Consider the following 9,699-nt stretch of genomic DNA (forward strand, 5'->3'; position numbering starts at 1 on the left):
GAGTAGAATTTAGTGATTCATCAGTTGCATATAACACCCAGTACTCATCACATCAAATGCCCTCCTTAATATTTATCACTCATTTAGCCCATCCATCTGCCCATTGCCCCTCCATCAACCCTGTTTGTTCTCTACTGTTCAGAGTTCTTATGGTTTGTTTCCCTCTCCCCCTTTCCCCCCCCTTCTGCTGTGTTTGTCTGTTTTGTTTCTTAAATTCCACATATGAGTGAAATCAAATGGTATGTGTCTTTCTCTGACTTATTTTGCTTAGCATAATACACAGTAGCTCCATCCAAGTCCCTGTACATGGCAGAATTTCATTCTTTTTGATGGTTGAGTAATATTCCTCTGTGTGTGTGTGTGTGTGTGTGTGTGTGTGTGTGTGTGTGTGTGTGCGCGTACGTATGTATGTATGTACCACATTTTCTCCATCCATTCATTAGTTGATGGACATTTGGGCTCCTTCCATAATTTGGCTATTGTTGATAATGATGCTATAAATATTGGGGTGCAGGTATCCCTTTGGATCATCATTTAACCTTTTGGTAAATAGTAATGCTATGCTGGATTATAAGGTAGTTCTATTTTTAACTTTTTGAGGAACCTCCATACTCTTTCAGAGTGGCTGCACTTTCCCACCAACAGTTATACATTCCCACCAACAGTACAAGAGGGTTTCCTTTTCTCTGAATCCTTGCCAACATCTGTTGTTTCCTATATTGTTAATTTTAGCCATTTGACAGGTGTGAGGTGACATCTCATTGTAGTTTTGATTTGTATTTCCCTGATGATGAGTAATGTTGAGCATTGTTTCATGTGCCTGCTGGCCATTTGTATGTCTTCTTTGGAGAAATGTCTGTTCATGTCTTCTCACTATTTTTAATTGGATTATTTGGGGGGAGTTTGGTGTCTAGTTGTATAAGTTCTTTTATTTTTAAGATATTAACTTATTATTGGCTATATCTTTGCAAACAGCTTCTCCCATTCACTAGGTTGCATTTATGTTTTGTTGATGGTTTCCTTTTCTGTGCAAAAAGCTTTTTAGTTTGGTATAGTCCCAATAGTTTATTTTTGCTTTTGTTTCCTTTGTCTGAGGAGTCCTATCCATAATATGTTACTAAGAGTAAGAGATGACTGTTTATAAAACTCCTAAAAGAAAATATAGTTTTAGGTCTCAAAATTATGTCATTAATCCATTTTGAGGCTTTTTTTTTTTTTTTTTTTTGGTATTGTGTAAGAAAGTGGTCCAGTTTCATTCTTTTCCATGTATGTGTCCTGTTTTCCATAAGCCATGTATTGAAAAGACTATCTTTTTGCCCTTGTATATTCTTGCCTCCTTTGTCATACATTAGTTGCTTATATAGGTGTGAGTTTATTTCTGGGCTGTCTATCCTGTTCTATTGATCTATTGCTATAGTACCATACTGTTTGGATTATTAACAACTTTGTAGTATATTTTGAAATCTGGGATTGTGTTACCTCCAGGCTTATTCTTTCTCAAGATTGTTTTGGTTATTCAAGTTCTTTTGTGGTTCCTTACAAATTTTAAGATTATTTGTTCTAGTTCTGTGAAAAATGATATTGTATTTTGATGGGTAGTGCATTGAATTCATAGATTGCTTTGGGTAGTATGGACATTTTAGCAGTATTATTCTAATTAATGAGCAAGACATATATTTCAATTAGTTTCTATCATCCTCAATTTCATTCATCAATGTCTTACAGATTTTAGTATATAGGTCTTTCAGCTCCTTGGTTAAATTTATTCCTAGACATCCCATTCTTTTTCGTACAATTGTAAATGTGGTCGTTTGCTTAATTTGGTTTTCAGATATGTTATTAGCACATAGGAATGCACCTAATTCTGTATATTTATTTTATATCCTGCAACTTTATTGATTTCGTTCATCAGTTCTCATATTTTTTTTGGTGGATTCCTCAGGGTTTTCTATATATAGTATCATGTCATCTACAAATAGTGACAGTTATAATACTTTGCTAAACTTGATGACTTTTACTTCTTTATCTTGTTTGTTGCACCTAGATTTCCAGTACAATGTTGAATAGAAGTGGCAAAAATGGACATGCTTGTTTCTGATCTTAGAAGAAAAGCTTTCAGTTTTTCACCATTAAGTATGACATTAGTTGTTGGTTTTTCATATATAGTTTTTATTATGTTGAAGAATGTTCCCTCTAAACCCATTTATTGAGATTTTTTTTTTTATCATGAATAGACAGTGGATTTTGTCAAATGCTTTTTCTGCATCTATTGAGATGATCATATGATTTTTTTTTTATTTTTGTTGTGTTAATCTGGCATGTCCTGTTGATTGATTTGCAAATATTGAACTACTCTTGTATCCCTGGAATAAATCCCTCTTGATCCTGGTGAATAATCCTTTTATTTTTTATTTATTTATTTATTTATTTTTTTAAAGATTTTATTTATTTATTTGAGAGAGAGAGAATGAGAGACAGAGAGCATGAGAGGGAAGAGGGTCAGAGGGAGAAGCAGACCCCCTGCCGAGCAGGGAGCCCGATGCGGGACTCGATTCCAGGACTCCAGGATCATGACCTGAGCCGAAGGCAGGCGCTTAACCAACTGAGCCACCCAGGCGCCCTGAATGATCCTTTTAATGTATTGAATGCAGTTTGCCAATATTTTTTTGAGGATTTTTGAATCTATTTCCATCAGATATATTGGCCTGTGGTTTTCCTTTTTTGTGTTGTCTTTGCCTGGTTTTGGCATCAGGGTGATGCTGGCTAACAGAATGAATTTGGGTTTTTCTTCCTCTTTTTTTGGAATAGTTTTAAGAGAATAGATATTAACTCTTCTTTAAATGTTTGTTAAATTCACTTGTGAAGCCAGCTGGTCATGGACTTCTGTCGGTAGTTTTTTGATTACTTATTCAATATCATTAGTAGTAATTGGTCTGCTTATAATTTCTATTTCCAACTCAGTTTTGGAAGATTGTATTTTTCTAGGGATTTATCCATTTCTTATAGGCTATCCATTTTGTTGGCATGTAGTTTTTCATAATATTGTCTTATAATCCTTTGTATTTCTTTGGTGTTGTTTATATTTCTCCTCCTTCATTTCTGATTTTGAGTCCTCTCTCTTTTTCTTGATGAGTCTGACTAAAGGCTTATTAATTTTATCTTTTCAAAGAGCCAGCTCTTGCTTTCATTGATCTTTTCTATTGTGCTTTTAGTTTCTATTTATCTTCTAATCTTCATTACTTCCTTCCTTTTACTAGCTTTGGACTTTTTCTTCTTTTTCTACCTCCTTTAGGTTTAAGGTAAAGTTGTTTGAGATTATTCTTGTTTCTTGAGATAGGCTTGTATCACTATTAACTCCCTTCTTAGAATTCTTTTGCTGAATTCCAAAGATTTTGGAACATTATGTTTTTGTTTTTATATTTGTCTGGATGTATTTTTTTTCCTCTTTGATTTTTTTTGGTTGACTCATTCAATGTTTAGTAGTATGTTGTTTAAGCTCCATGTATTTGTTTTTTTCCAGGTATTTTTCTTGTAATTTCTAGTTTTATAACTGTGATCAGAAAGGATACTTGATATGATTTTAGTCATCTTGGTACATTGAGGTTTGTTTTGTGGCATAACGTGATCTATCCTGGAGAGTGTTCTGTGTACATTTGAAAAAAAAATGTATATTGTTTTTGTGTGGAATAGTCTGTGTATATTTGTAATGTCCATGTTGTCTAATAGGTCAGTCAAAGCCATTCTTTCCTTGTTGATTTGCTATCTTGATGATCTAGCTCTTGTTGTAAGTGGGGTGTTAAAGTCCCCTACTATTATTGTATTACTGTCTTTACTCCCATTATGTCTATTAATATTACTTTGTATATGTATGTGCTCCTATGTTGGGTGCAGAGATATTTACAATTATTATATCTTCTGGTTGGATTGATTGCTTTATTATGTAATGCCCTTCTTTGACTCATGCTACTGTCATTGTTTTAAAGTCTATTTTGTCTGATATGAGCATTGTTACCCTGGCTTTTTTTTTTTTTTTTCATTTGCATGGCATATATTTTTCCATCCCTTCACTTTCAGTCTATATGAGCCTTAAGGTCTGAAGTGAATTTCGTGTAGACAGCATATTGATGGACCTGGTTTTAGTATCTGTTAATCACCACATGTCTTTAGATTAGAACACTTAGTCCATTTATATTTAAAATAATTATCAGTGGATTTATGGTACATCCTGGATGGGTGGTTTGTACATGAACATCCTGAATGCCCTTGCTAATTATTACCTTTAGAATGCACAGATCCTGTCTTCTCTCTGTATTCCCATCAAGCAGAGTATGTAGAGAAACGTAATGTTTAGCATTCAAGGTCAGGGGCTCTGGTGGTGACCCACCCGAGTATCTCCTCTGTAATGATGAATGTCTGGATGGAGGGACTTGGAATGCTGGCCAGCAAGGAGGAAAAAGTCTACAGAGAGTTGCCAGCCCAGTTTCTACACTATAAATGCCTGTTGTGTCAGTTCCAGCAGTGGATGGCTTGTCAGACCTGCTTCTCCTGAACTCCCTATATGTAAGTTCTTCCAATAAACCTATGTCTCAGTCACCATCCTGGGTCATTTCTTTGGTCTTGCTGAGTTATCACCCACCCTTGGCTCTGAGTCTTACACAACAGGTATGTACTTATTGCCATTTTGTTCATTGTTTTCTGGTTGTTTTTGTAGTGCTTCTCTGTTCCTTTCTTCTCTTGTGGTTTGATGGCTGCTTTTAGTATAATGCTTAGATTCCTTTATATTACATATATCTATTATAGGTTTTTGATTTGTGGTTACCTTTGGGTTTATATATCTATGTGTATAGCAGTCTATATTAAGTTGATGGTCACTTAAGTTTGAACATATTCTAAAAGCAGTAAATTTTTACCCCCCCCTCCATGTTTATGTATATGATGTCATATTTTACATGCTTTTATTTTGTGTATCCCTTTTAGTTTTTGTATCTAATTGATTTTATTACTTTTGGGTTTTAACCTCAATCCTGGCTTTACAAATGATTAATCTACCTTTACTATATGTTTGCTTTCACCAGTGAGATACTTTTCTATCATAATTTTAGATAGATTTGGCTTTTTCTTTCCACTTAGAGAATTCTTTTTAACATTTCTTGTAATGTTGGTTTGGTAATGATGAACTCCTTTAATTTTGGGAAACTTTTTATCTTTTCTTCAATTCTCAATGGTGACTTTTCTGGGTGGAGTGTTTTTGGTTGTATTATTTTTTTTCCTTCAGCATTTTGAATATGTTCTGCCATTCTCTTTTGGGCCTGAAAAGTTTCTGCTGAAAAATCAGCTGATAGCCTTCTGGGGTTTCCTTTGTAACTGTTTTCCTTTACTGCTTTTAAAATTCTCTCTTGACCACTGTGTTTTTGTCATTATAATTATTATGTGTTTTAGTGTGGACCTCCTCCAGTTCTTCTTATTTGGGACTCTGATTCCTGGACTTAGATTTCCCTCCCCAGATTAGGGAAGTTTTTAGCTATTCTTTTCTAACAGATTTTTTTCCCCTCTTCTCTCCCTCTTCTCCTTCTAGGATCCCTGTAACACAAATGTTATTATGCCTGATGATATTACTGAATTCCTTAACCTATTCTCATTTTTTATTCTATTTATTTGGCTTGATTGCTTTCTATTACCCTGTCTTCCAGATCATTGATCTATTTTGCATTCTCTAATCTGATGTTGATTCCTTCTAGTGTATTTTTGTTATTAATTTCTTCAGGTCTTACTGGTACTTTTTAGTATTTTCTCTTTGTTGAAGTTCTCACTGAGTATATCCTCTTTTTTTCTCAAGTTCATCTTTATGACCATTACTTTGAATTCTTTATTAGGCATGGTGTTTATCTCTGTTTTATTTGGCTCTTTCATTATGATTTTGTCTTATTCTTTCATTTGGGACATATTCATTTTTTCTCCTTTTGTCTAACTGTTTTTGTTTCTATGTATTAAGTAGATCAGCTACATCTCTTGGTCTTGATAGTAGTTACTTTGTGTCAAAGAGATCCCACAGTGCTCTCTAGCTCTATCCCCTCTAGTCACCAGAACCAGGCACTCCATATATGTCCTCTGTGTGGGCCACGTGCTCTACTGTTGTGGCGGACTGTGATTGCCTTCAGCTCAGCCGGCTGCAGTTACCCAATTTGCTTTCTGTGGGTACACTGGCCAAGGTTTAGTTCTTGCACAGTTGAGAGATCTGTGCGAGGCCACCACTGCTTTGTTGGATGGGGCCAGTGGTCAGAATAGCCATCTGCAATTAGTCTCTTTGCCACAGTTCTGGGTGCACCAAAGGGCAGGGCTTGCTAACTGTGCAGCCAACTGAGAGACTTTTGTTGGTGGGTGAAACTGGCATTCAGACTAGCTGTCTACAATTAGCCTCTCTGCCACAACTGTAAGTGTCCAAAGGGGAGGGCTTACTCCTTGTGTAGTCATCTACATGGACAGTTTGCTGAAACTTTAAGTGTGGTGTGTGTTTTTTTTTTTTTTTTTTTTTTCTCCTCCCCAGGGCAGGTATCACATTTGAGTAGCAACAGTCCCTGCTGGGGATGCCTGCAGAGTGTGGCAGTATAAGAGCTACTTTGGAGGGATGCTTGCCAAGGCAGGTAGGTTGGATGACAGGGGTCTGCAGGGCAATTCCAGGGTAGGGCACACTGAGTTAGCGAAGTAGATGGAGAATGTCTTCATTGGCTCCTGGCTTTAGGAGAAGAGAAATGACACCCATCAGCACTTTTTTTCTCAGAGAGATCTGACGGTCCCTGCCACTTTGGCACAGGTTATAAGACTTTATTTTTATTTATCTCAAGATATTTTTAATTTCCCTTTTGATTTCTTCTTTGACCTTATGGTTGTTCAATAGTGTGTTGTTTAATTTCCACATTATTTTTTTCTGTTTCCCTTTACATTAATTTCTGGTTTCATTCTACTGCAGTTAGAGAAGATACTTTGTATGATTTCATTTTCCTAAATTTGTTAAGATAATTCTTGTGGCCTAACATGTGACCTATCCTGAAGAATGTTCTGTGTGCTTGGGAGAATGAGTATTCTCTTCCTTTTGGGTGGAATGTTCTCTATATATCCATTAGGTCTAATTGATATGTGTTTCAAGTCCTCTCTTTCCTTAACGATACTTCTGTTTTTTCTATCCATTTTTGGAAATGGGGTATTGAAATCTTCTAGTATTGCTGTGTTGCCATTTATTTCTTCCTTCAATTCTGTCAATATTTGGTAATATATTTGGACGCACTCATGATAGATGAGTGTATAATTATTACATTTTCCTGGTGATTTTTCTCTTTTATTATTAATGTTCTTTGTTTCTTCACAGAGATTATGACATTGAGTCTATTTTGTCTTATGTAAATATTGCCACCTCTGATCTATTTTGGTTATAATTTGCCTGAAATATCTTGTTCCAATCTTTTACTCTTAGCCTATGTGTGTCTTTAAATCTAAAGCAAGTCTCCTGGGGTGTCTAGGTGGCTCAGTTGATTAAGTGTCTGACTCTTGATTTCAGCTCAGGTCCTCAGGTCATGATCTCAGAGTCCTGGGATAGAGCCCAGTGTTGGCAGGGAGTCTGCTTAAGATTCTCTCTCTCCCTCTGCCCCTCCCTCCACTCAGCTCTCTCTCTTTCAAATAAATAAATCTTAAAAATAAATAAATAAATAAAGCAAGTCTCCTGTAGAATCATATAGTTCCATCTTTAAAACAAAAACATTAAACCACTCTATATCTTCTGATTGGGAGTTTAATTCCTTTAAATTTATTACTAGATGGGTAATTATTTTCATTTTGCTAATTATTTTTTTCTGGCTATCTTGTAGTTATTTTGTTCCCCCTTTCCTCTCTTGGTACATTCCTTTGTGTTTCACTGATTTTTTTTTTTTTCAGTTAACATGCCTTGATGCCTTTCTAATTGTCTTTTGTATGTCTACTCTAGTCTTGTGTGCGTGTGTGTTCCTTTGGACTTACATAAAACATCTTATTGTTATAATAATCCATTTAAACTGATAACTTCAATTATTTCTACTCTTTTATATTTCCCTACCCAACTTTATTTTACTAATGTTACAGATTGTCTCCTTATATATCATGTATCAATTAACAATTTTATAACTTTTATATATTCTTCAAATTCTATACCAAAATAAATAGTGCCTTATACACTACCATTATATTCTCACGTTATTTTTTGTCTAAATATTCACCTTTACTGGTAAGCATCATGTCTTCATATGCCTTTGGGTTGCTCTCTAGCATTTTTTTTTTTTTTTCATTTCACTATGTAGAACTCCTTTTAATTCTTCTACAGGAGGTCTAGTAGTGATGAACTCCTTGCTTTTTTGAAGTTACTTAAATTCAATTAGCCAACATATAGTATATCATTAGTTGTTTTTTTTTTTTTTTAAGATTTTATTTATTTATTTGACAGAGAGAAAGTGAGCACAAGCAGGGGAAGTGGCAGGAAAAGGAGAGGGAGAAACAGGCTCCCTGCTGAGCAGGGAGCTTGATGTGGGGCTTGATCCCAGTACCCCGGGATCATGACCTGAGCCGAAGGCAGATGCTTAACCGACTGAGCCACCCAGATGCTCATAAATCATAAACCAGATTTCTTGTCTGTTGATTGCAAACAACTCTTTCTCTTATTGATATGACTTAGGTTTATTTTTTCAATTGATTTGAATCTTCATAAAATTTCATGAAATTATTAGCCTATTGGTACATGAATTCAAATGGAGTGTTCTGTGGATGCCAAAATAAATAAATAATGCATTACTTTATGAATTATATTACTTGAGGATAACAGGGTTCATTCCATTCATCTTCACAAAAAGCTGACTATATATTTTTGACATGTGGTATTTTTAAAGTGTTGCTTGAAATGAATCTAATTGATTTGACTAGAAATCTAATGAGATAGAAAGGCTAAGGCATTTTTCCAAGAAAAACAGGTTTAAAAGAATACTTCAGTAATATAAAATATGTGTTGCCATATATCAGGGGTTAGAGTTTATGTCATCATGCATGCAAAAAGATAGAAAGCCTTTGATTGGCTTTAGGCAAAGTTGCTAAAATTGTCAAATTGAAGCAGATATGTACAGGCAAGTAATGGAAACATACATAATATATATATGATATATAATCTGATATAGGATAGCTTGTTAAGATTTCACAAAGTCTTATCATTGTATAGAAAAAGATGTATAGGAAAAACAAAAACAAAAACCAAAAACAGTGATGGTCCTTACTGCCAGAGAGTGAGGATCAGGTCAATAAAGATTTTTGGCAGATGAAGACTTTGGCATGCTCATACCTTTGTTTGACCAATGTATTAACCTAACATATCCTTTTTGCTTATGAAATTAGGTATCCAAATCTTGACTGTTTACTAACTATGACATATTCTTTTTGCTGGTGGAATTAGGTATCCAAATCTTGACTGTTTACTAACTATGACAGGCCACAATAAGATACTGATTATACCCTCCATTCTCAGACGAAGTGTTGAATGAATAATCTGAAAGATTTATCTAACACTGAATAGGTCATAAAGATAAATATTTTCAATGGAGTACTTCAATAAAGCAATAAAATGATTTAAAAATACATTGGATTTTTAAACTGTTTGAATAAATATGTATTTTGTAAATATAATAGACACAA

The sequence above is a fragment of the Halichoerus grypus genome, chromosome 3 (genome assembly GCF_964656455.1).
Source record: "Halichoerus grypus chromosome 3, mHalGry1.hap1.1, whole genome shotgun sequence".
Lineage (NCBI taxonomy): Eukaryota > Metazoa > Chordata > Mammalia > Carnivora > Phocidae > Halichoerus > Halichoerus grypus.